We start from the raw sequence: 9,611 nt of genomic DNA, 5'->3' as shown, positions 1-9,611 counted from the left end.
ATGCACCCCCACACCTAAATCATGCATTGTCCTCAATGTATGGAAAATATTAAAATGCAAAAGAAACTGAGTACTCCCCTGGGTGTGGTGTGCATGGTGCGATCCACTTGATCAAGGCTCAAGTAATTGGGGAAGGAAAAAGAGTCCCAACTGCATTGAGCAAAAAGTGTAGCACTCCTTTTGATTTGGTCATAACCCATCCTATTTTTTCCATGTACTCATGAAGTAACATAATTAGCCCTTCCTCTTTCAGATGAGGTGTGTCTCTAGTCCTTATGTTTGCATTTTTGAGCACTTCCAACTTTAATTCATATTTCTCCATGGCTAGCTGCAATTTAGTACTAAAATCTAGCAAAACAAACTCTACCTTATCCGGAGGTTTGGGAAGGCATTGGTCTGCATGATCCTTTGGTTTAGGTGCTTGGACTTCCACTTATTCCTTGTGAGCAAGGGTTGTTTGCGTTGGAAGGCTGAAAGGAGTTTCAGATTGCTACTTCTGCGCAAGATTTACCTAAAAGGGATGACTGGAAGGGGTTTTATGCGATGGAAGCTGTGGTGAGAGGTTCGGCGGCCAAAAGGTGGTGGAGTTCGGCGGCCGAAAGGTGGTGGTTTCAGTCTGCGCAAGGCTGATCTGAAGAGGTGCGATTGGCTCTCCTTTGTTCTGCGCATGTTTGCAGTCCACCTGTTGGATGCAACAATCAGTTTCTTTCAGTTCTGGCTCTTTCTGGCTCTCTTCCCTGCAAAGATTATTGTTCAGAATATCATCTTGATTCATATAAAAAACATCTTTGCTCAAATAATCAATGACATCTAAATCAACAACAGGTTCTGTTTGACCAGTTTGTTTGGACAAACAGTTTTCTGGTTGTTTCTCTTCAGCAGCTTGTTTTTGAACTTGCGAACTTTCATCATCTTCCTCATCATCTTGAAACTCTTCCTCCCTTCTCAACATGTTTGCATTTTCTGCGGTGGCAATCCGCTGTTCGAGGTTTTGTAAAGCACTTACCATGGACTCCATCATCTTTTCAAGGTGCTGGGTGGAATTTGGAGGTGCTAGTTGGACTTGATATCCTTGATAATTCTGGTAGTTGTTAGCCTCTGCATAACTGAAGTTTGGATAGTCTCCCCAACTTGGATTGTATGTGTTATAGTATTGATCATGTCTTGGCTGTTCATAGAATCCTCCATATGCATGTCTAGCCTGACTATTGAATATTTCAAACGCATGCACTGGTTGGTCATACTGATAAAGTGTAGAACATTGATCAGTTGGTGTCCCACATATCCACAGATCCTACATGGCCTTGGTGGCTGGGATGCTTGAACCTGTTGAACTAGTCTTATGGCAAATTCTTTCATAAAAGATGTCAGTAAACAAAAATCATATCTATTTACCTCATCCATGATTCAGATATGCGATGGTGACTGTGCCTTGGTGAGATGTTCGGCGGCCGAATGAGGATGATGTTCGGCGGCCGAATGTGTTGCAGAAGGTGCTCCTGTGCAAAAGTGATCTTCACTCTTTTTTTTTTTTCAGATCTGCGATGAGGTGTTCTTTGGGTTACAAATCAGGTCCTGAAAGAAAAACAAATAAGTTAAATCAATTCCCCGGCAACGGTGCCAATGTTTGACTCGCGGTTGTCGAAGCCGGTCAAAAATAACCTTTCTGGTTATCAACAATTTACAACTGCAGATAGTGGTGAAAGGATCGAATCCACAGGAAATTGAGAACTCACCTATTTCTTTTTTTATGACCAAGAAAATAAACTGGAACAACAATAAACTAAAAATGAGATAAAAACTGAAAGTGGGATTAAATGAGATAAACTGAAAATTGGGATAAAAAACTGTCAACAAAATAACAGGGGAGTTTGAAATTGATTGTAGTAACTAATAATGAGAATAATAATAGAAAGTAAATAATAAAATAAAGAGTAATCAATAATGAAAAAGTTCTAGTTGAAGTATTGGATCCACTTTAGTTGTTGGGATTGATCACAGACACTTGTTCTTTTGGGTTGATTCAATAGATTAGTTATGGAGATGGAAGACGCTTCTCACCACCATTATCTCTCCTTATGATTAAACCAATTAGGGAACGTCCTCTAATTAATTACTAATTAACAAATTGCCAAGGAACGTCTTTGGGCCTCAGGCATCAAAACAATTGTCAATTGCATTAAGAAATAGAGAGATCCAATCCTAGCTATCCAAATGTATAGAGATAACACTAGATCATACAATTTCCTTGGGTTTTATCCCAAGTGTTCTCATGTAAGAATAATATAAGCAATTACGGACTTAAATTATTCAAACTAACAAATAATTATTTTGCAATTAAAAATCAATGTAGATCTTAATAACAAAATAATATAAAAATTAAGTATGAAATTGCATGAATATTAAACTCCTAAAAATTAAATAATATTTGATCAAGTCTCACAACCCATTAAACAACTAAAACTTCAACCAATATTCAACTAGATGAAAGAAATTCAGCCACTCATTGGCTGAATTAAAAACAGAAAAAAATAAAAATAAAAAGGGAAAGGAAGGAAAGAACCGAAGAACTTCTACCTTGCGCCGGACTGCGAAATTGCCGAATTAGAATTGGAATTGTCTGTCCACTGAAGAGCTCTTTTTATAAGTGCAGAGGTGCGTCCTATTTTGGTATTTCTGGCCACGTGCGGTGAGTCTCCGCGAGAGTGGGCTGCGTCCGTGAGTTTGGAGTGCTGGCCACATGTGAGGTGCTTGGTCATAGGCTGTCCATGTGTGTGGCGGAATGGAAACGCCTTGTTGGGCCATGTGCAAGTGAAGGTGCAGGTGTGGGCTGTGGTGTGCGTGAGTGGTGTGGGCCATGTTGCAAGTGGTTGGTGCGGCCTTGATCCGCGTGAAGGGAGTGGTGAAGCGCGGGCCATGGTGGAAGAATGTTGAAGCGGGCCCATGGTCCATGTGAAGTGAATGGTGAAGGCCATGAGTGCAAGGTGGAGGCGGGCCATGTGTGTGAATATGATGATGCGCTTGGCGGGGCTTGGTCCACTGGAGGGAATGGCGTTGAAGCGGGAGCGTGAGTGGCGGGCGTGAGTGTGCTTGGCCCATGTGAAGTGGGCTGTCCAAGTGCTTAAATGGCTTTGGGCCAAGCGTGTTGGCGGAATGGGCTGTCCGTGGCCTCTTTTGCATGAGTTTGGGCTATCTAAGTGCGTGAATATTTAAGCTTCAAAATATTTTCCTCTCATTTAGCTTGACTTGAATCCAACTTGGCAGGCTTACTCTCTTTTACTCCAAATAAGGCAGTTTTAGGGGGATTTTCTCCAAATTGTCCTTTTATATCATTTTCTACAAAATAATATTAAAAGCAATAAATTAAGCAGAAATCGTGTAAATATTCATTAATAATATTAATATAAAATGGACTAAATTATGCTCTATCAAGGAGGCTCTACCTTCCTTAATGGTGAATGGGCGGCAAGGGAATGTGAAGAGGCACCTTGGACAACAACTTGAACACACTTGGGCAGTATCTTGAAGACCTTGGGCAGCAATTAAAAGACCAAAGAGCCCATCCCTTGCAATTCAAGATATGCTTCACGTTTTTGCCTTCACACATGCACATAGAAGGCACATATGGGACCAAAAGCACTTTGGACAGCCTCTAAAAGACTCATGGACTGCCATAGAACCCTAGGCAGCCTCTCAAGACATATAAAAAGCCTCCAAGAACACAAGAGAGGCAGAATTCAATCTCCCAACTTCTCAAAGATTCGGCCGCCGCTCCACCTCCACCTTTGCCACCGCCGGTTCACCTCCTCCCTCCCTTCTCTTCTATTTTCTGTTTTGGTTCAGCCATGAGTGGCTGAAACTCTTAATCCTAGTTGAAGATTGGTTGAAACTAAGGTTGTTTTATGGATTGTAAGATCTGAACATAAACTATTTGTCTTTTGGTTTGTTCAATATTCATGCAATTGTGTGCTTAAATCTAAGATTGCTTTGTTGTTTTGATCAAATTGGCCATTTGATTCTTGATTGCAAAGTTAATTGATTGTTAGTTGGGATATTTTTTAGTTCGTAATTGCTGGAAATATTCTGACCTAAGAACACTTGGTGTAAAAACTAAGGAATTGTGTGATTTAGCATCATCTTCATGCGTTTGGAGTAGCTAGGATTGGATCTCTCTATTTCTTCATGCAATTGACAATTATTTTGATGCCTAAGGCCCAAGGACGTTCCTTGGCAATTTGTTAATTAGTAATTGATTAGAGGACGTTCCCTAATTGATTTAATCATAAGGAGAGACATGGTGGTGAGAAGCGTTTTCCATCCCCATAACTAATCTATTGAACCAATTAAGAGAACATAAGTTTCAATGATCAATCCAAGCAACCAAGGTGGATCCATATCTTCAACTAGACCTTTCTCATATTGATTTCCTCTTCTATTTTAGTTACTTGCTGTTTTAATTGCTTTCAATAGTTGTTAGTCAAATCATTCTCAAAACCCCCCTTTTTACTTTATTGCACTTTACTTTTATTCTGCTTTCAGTTACTTGCTTTCAGTTGTGCTTTCAGTAGAATCTCTTGATCTTGTTGAGAAAAATAGATAAGTATTCAATTCTCTGTGGATTCGATCCTTTACCACTATCTGCAGTTGTAAAATTGTTGATAACCGTAGAGGTTATTTTTCACCGGCTTCGACAACCACGAGTCATGCAATCTTGTGGGGTATCCTAAGGAAACCAAAGGATACTATTTCTATATTCCCTCAGAGAACAAAGTGTTTGTTGCTCAAAATGGTACATTCTTGGAAAAGGAATTTATCTCTCACAGATTCAGTGGGAGTACAGTGCGACTTGAGGAAACTCAAGCACCACAAGAGAGCATTGAACCGCCAGTAGAACCACAAACAGTTGTGGAAACTGAAAGGGTGACACAAATCCCACGCAGATCTGATAGGACACGTCATCAGCCTGAGAGATACGGATTTCTCATGACTGATAGTCGTGAACTTTTGCTCATTGATCAAGATGAGCCTACTACCTATCAAGAGGCTATTTTAGGTCCAGATTCTGAGAAATGGCTTTCTGCCATGAAATCTAAAATGCAATCCATGTATGACAATCGAGTTTGGTCATTAATTGATCCCCCTGAGGGTGTTAAGACCATTAGTTGCAAATGGGTTTTCAAGAAGAAAACTGATATGGATGGAAATGTGCATACCTATAAAGCAAGGCTTGTCGCGAAAGGTTTCAAATAAACTCATGGTATAGACTATAATGAGACCTTTTCACCAGTTGCAATGCTTAAGTCGGTTAGAATTCTCATTGCCATTGCTGCGTACTATGATTACGAGATATGGCAAATGGATGTCAAAACAGCTTTCCTTAATGGAAACTTGCTTGAGGATGTGTAATCCCTGAGAATTCTGGAAAGATTTGCAAGCTTCAAAGATCCATTTATGGATTGAAGCAAGCCTCTCGAAGCTGGAATCTTCATTTTGATGAGACAGTCAGGGATTTTGGATTCATCAAGAATGAAGATGAACCTTGTGTTTACAAGATGGTTAGTGGGAGTGCAATTGTGTTTCTAGTCCTATATGTGGATGGCATATTACTCATTGGAAATGATATCCCTACCTTACAAAAGGTTAAGACTTGGTTAGAGAATTCTTTTTCAATGAAAGACTTAGGTGAGGCTGCGTATATCCTTGGTGTTAAGATCTATAGGGATAGATCCAAGAGGATAATCAGTCTGAGTCAAAGTACTTATATTGACAAGGTGCGGAAAAGGTTCAGCATGCAAGATTCTAAAAGAGGATTTTTGCCCATGTCTCATGGTATTCATCTCAGCAAGAATCAATATCCTATGATATCTGATGAGCGAGAACGAATGAATAAGATTCCTTATGCTTCTGCTATTGGATCTATCATGTATGCCATGTTATGTACTAGACCAGACGTCTCATATGCATTAAGCACAACAAGCAAATATCAGGCAGACCCCGGTGCAAGTCACTGGACAGCCATTAAGAATATCCTAAAGTACCTTAGAAGGACTAAGGATGCATTCCTAGTTTATGGAGGTTTGGAAGAAGAGCTAGTTGTAAATGGTTACACAGATGCTAGTTTCCAAACCGACATAGATGACTTCAGATCGTAGTCAGGATTCGTATTCACTTTAAATGGTGGAGCTGTTAGCTAGAAAAGTTCCAAGTAGAGCACTGTAGCAGATTCTACAACAGAAGCTGAGTATATAGCAGCATCAAATGCAGCTAAAGAGGCAGTTTGGTTGAAGAAATTCATCACAGAGTTCGGAGTGGTTCCCAGCATTGCAAATCCTATGGACCTTTATTGTGATAACAATGGTGCCATAGCACAGGCAAAGGAGCCTAGATCTCATCAGAGATCTAAACACATACTCAAGCGATATCACCTTATTCGAGAGATCATTGATAGAGGAGATATCAAAATATGCAAAGTAGACACAAATGACAACATTGCAGATCCACTGACCAAGCCTCTTTCCACAGGTCAAGCATGATCAACACACTAGGTCTATGGGTATTAGATACTTGTATGATTAGGCCTAGTGCAAGTGGGAGATTGTTAGTGTATTTGCCCTAGGCCATTATCTTGGACCTTTTTGTATGTCGTTTTGGTTATTAATATTAGATATTTTTATCATCATTATTATTTGTTTGCATGTTACATAATAATGATTATCATCCCTGGTTACTTATTATTATGTTGATAATAATAAAATATAGCTAGTATGATTATTGATTGATAATCATAAGATGATTATGTATATGTTGATATAATTCAATAATCATAGATACTTGTTAGAGAACAAAGTATTGGATGGACCCGCATTGAGATCACTACATGGGTTATTGTCATAAGTGAATCTCAAAGTAGTTATGTCTTAATCATTTGACTTGAGATTGTCATAGTTTCCAACATAAGGACTATTATGTTTTGACATAACCAAATATTGTCTTTAATCGGACAATCATAAAGGTTATGATTGAGTATAATAGAAATTATATAGAGGATATTGAACAATCAAGATAGGATTTGTCCCTCTCTTTGAGAGAGATATCTTCTAGGCCCCTCGATAAGTGAGACTGAGAAATGCATGGCCGTGCTCAAATGAATTGATAGTGTGATCAATATCATTTGAATTTATCAGTCTACTTAGAGATCGAGAAATCATAAGTTTGAACATTATAAGTTTGACATTGACCATGACTTATGTTCAAACTAGATATTGTGTGACAAAGGGATTAATACATGTTCTATTTATTAGGCTTTATCGGACTATTGATTCTCATATTAGTTGGGTAGTCATAATGTCTTGCTAGAGGCCACTTATGACTTATGGGCCTTGTGGGACTGGGCCTATTGCCAATTAATGTGAGCCTATTGGGTCACACACAAAAGAACGTTATTAATGTGCTACGACATATTAATGGGCTAAAAGCCCAAAGCCCATTAATATAATTAATAATAATCTCACATTCCACCGGACGGTAGGAATTCCGATGTCTGACTCTAGCCGGGTATTATATTCTTCCCCCCCTTTAAGAACATTCGTCCTCAAATGTTTAAAACAATAATAAACATACATGCAAGCAAGCACTTAAGGAAAGCTTAACACCTTCCTCTGAGAAGAGACACAGAGACCACTGGAGTAAACACTCCCGGGTTTCTATACTTTCTGACTCTGCTGACCCTTAACTGCTTAATCTGTGTCCACACTCGACACTGATTGTTTACCACTCCTGCCTGTACACAACCGACTTGACTCTTTCATCTGACTACTGACTTTCCTTTCTCTTTGGCTCTTCAGCGTTGTTCACACTACTCTGGTTACACTAACCTTTGCTTCTCTTTACTCAACCTGGTCAGAGGAGCAATAACTCGAAGGAAATGCTAGATGACTTGGCTATAGCTTTCTCTCTCGCCACTTTCGTCAGAATGCGTATGGTGACACATCACGAGTCACACAAACATGTCCCGAACTCAAACTCAGATTACAGAACTTGGCCTCTATGTCGTGTTCTCTTACAATCTACAACACGTAGTAGAGAATGGGCATGCTTCTCTATTTTTCTGAACTATTCTACGCTTTTGCTGCGCACTCTGATCCTTGCCCGCCTTTCTTCTTCTTTACTATACTGGCTTCTTCTCTTTTGATCCCTTCTAACTACACTGGACTATCTCTAGCTCTCTAGCTCTCTAGCTCTCTAGCTATCTGTTTCGATAGGATAAACTGATAAGCGATTTCTGACTGAGGGCAGCTAACATCTCATCTGCCTCACCCAGTAGCTACTGTCTTGTATACTCAGAGTCGCTGAGCAATTTTACCCCTTACCTAGACTCTTCACTATAATAAAGATCTCATCTCTACTCAACTGCTAAACTGACTTTTCTCTAACTTTCGACATATCGTTCCTAACTCAGATCTATTATGGAAATCAACCAGCTTCTACTAGATCATCCATTCTGCATGGGAACACCTGCCCTTGGTAGTGATTTTGTGCAACTATTCACAGTTGTGACAAAATCTCAAGGTTTCATCCTTCGTTTCTCACAACGACACTGGAACACTCCAGGGTGTAGTACTAAGTCGGATAGAATCCTTATCTACCAAGTTCACAACTACTTTACTATCTCTCTCTCACTCGTGCAACTGCTTTTCTAACTCTTACATGTTACAGGTACCATTTCAAAAGAAGAGGTGAAGATGAGTCTAATCTCCATCCTCACTTAACTTTCAGACTCTATATTGTTTTACCAATGGTAACCCTGTTAGCTTGTCTGGGATAATACATATAACTCTTTCTCTCTTTCTGATTATGGGTACTGAGGCTGGTTCCCTAACCTGACTATTATGCTCTCGAACAAGAGCAAGAAAACCCCTGACTACCTTTCCTAAAGACTTCACGAGCCTGTAGGGCTGATATCAAACTTCTGGGTATACTATACTGTCCCCCCGAAGGACTACCTCTGATCCATCGTACATTCTATACTCTCTTACCCTGTCTCTGCAGACACAGGTAATACTATAAGTAGCTAGCCAATCCGCCCTAGAATGACATCACATAGTCAACTCTAGAACCATAAGGTCAGCTGCATCGCATCTACTCACAACGAACTCTGACCTGTACTGACTTACTGACTCTGCCTCAGATGGATCACTTTTGGGCCCACTGACCCAAAGAGAACGCCCAGAAGTTATCAAACCCCCCTCTATCTACGGCTCTCAAAACAACAGGGAAAGAAATATCAGGGTCCACTAAAACCTACACATCTGAACACCCTCAAGTGAATGTATCTGACGTCACCGTGTTCGATGTGTTAGCCTCTGACTGAGTCAGGATGAAGATCCAGGCTAAAGCTAACGAATCTTCCCTTGGGAACCGACTAAAGAAAAGGATAACTCTCTCCTCTTGCCTCAACCACTGTCCTACAACATGGCTAGAGCTACGGACTGAGACACACTACTAGAAGTCATCTGCTGGGACTGTGCCAATCAGGGCTGCAGTAGGACACTCACACAACATGAGTCCTTCCTGCTCGCATCTATACATGCCGTAGTCCCATATCAACAGAC

General features: G+C 40.1%; 1 long non-coding RNA gene across 1 annotated transcript; it reads right to left on the bottom strand.

Annotated features, from left to right (window-relative positions):
- Positions 1 to 675: 675 nt before the first annotated feature.
- LOC122724320 lies at positions 676 to 2,755 on the bottom strand. Its single transcript, XR_006351588.1, has 4 exons — positions 2,578 to 2,755; positions 1,396 to 1,575; positions 1,007 to 1,326; positions 676 to 737 (listed from the first exon to the last, which is right to left on the bottom strand). It is a non-coding gene; the product is annotated as an uncharacterized LOC122724320 (long non-coding RNA).
- Between the last annotated feature and the right edge of the window lie 6,856 nt (positions 2,756 to 9,611).

The sequence above is a fragment of the Manihot esculenta genome, chromosome 8 (assembly GCF_001659605.2).
Source record: "Manihot esculenta cultivar AM560-2 chromosome 8, M.esculenta_v8, whole genome shotgun sequence".
Taxonomy (NCBI): Eukaryota; Viridiplantae; Streptophyta; class Magnoliopsida; order Malpighiales; family Euphorbiaceae; genus Manihot; species Manihot esculenta.
Note: the sequence above shows the minus strand (reverse complement) of the source record. Positions and strands in the feature narration are given on the sequence as shown.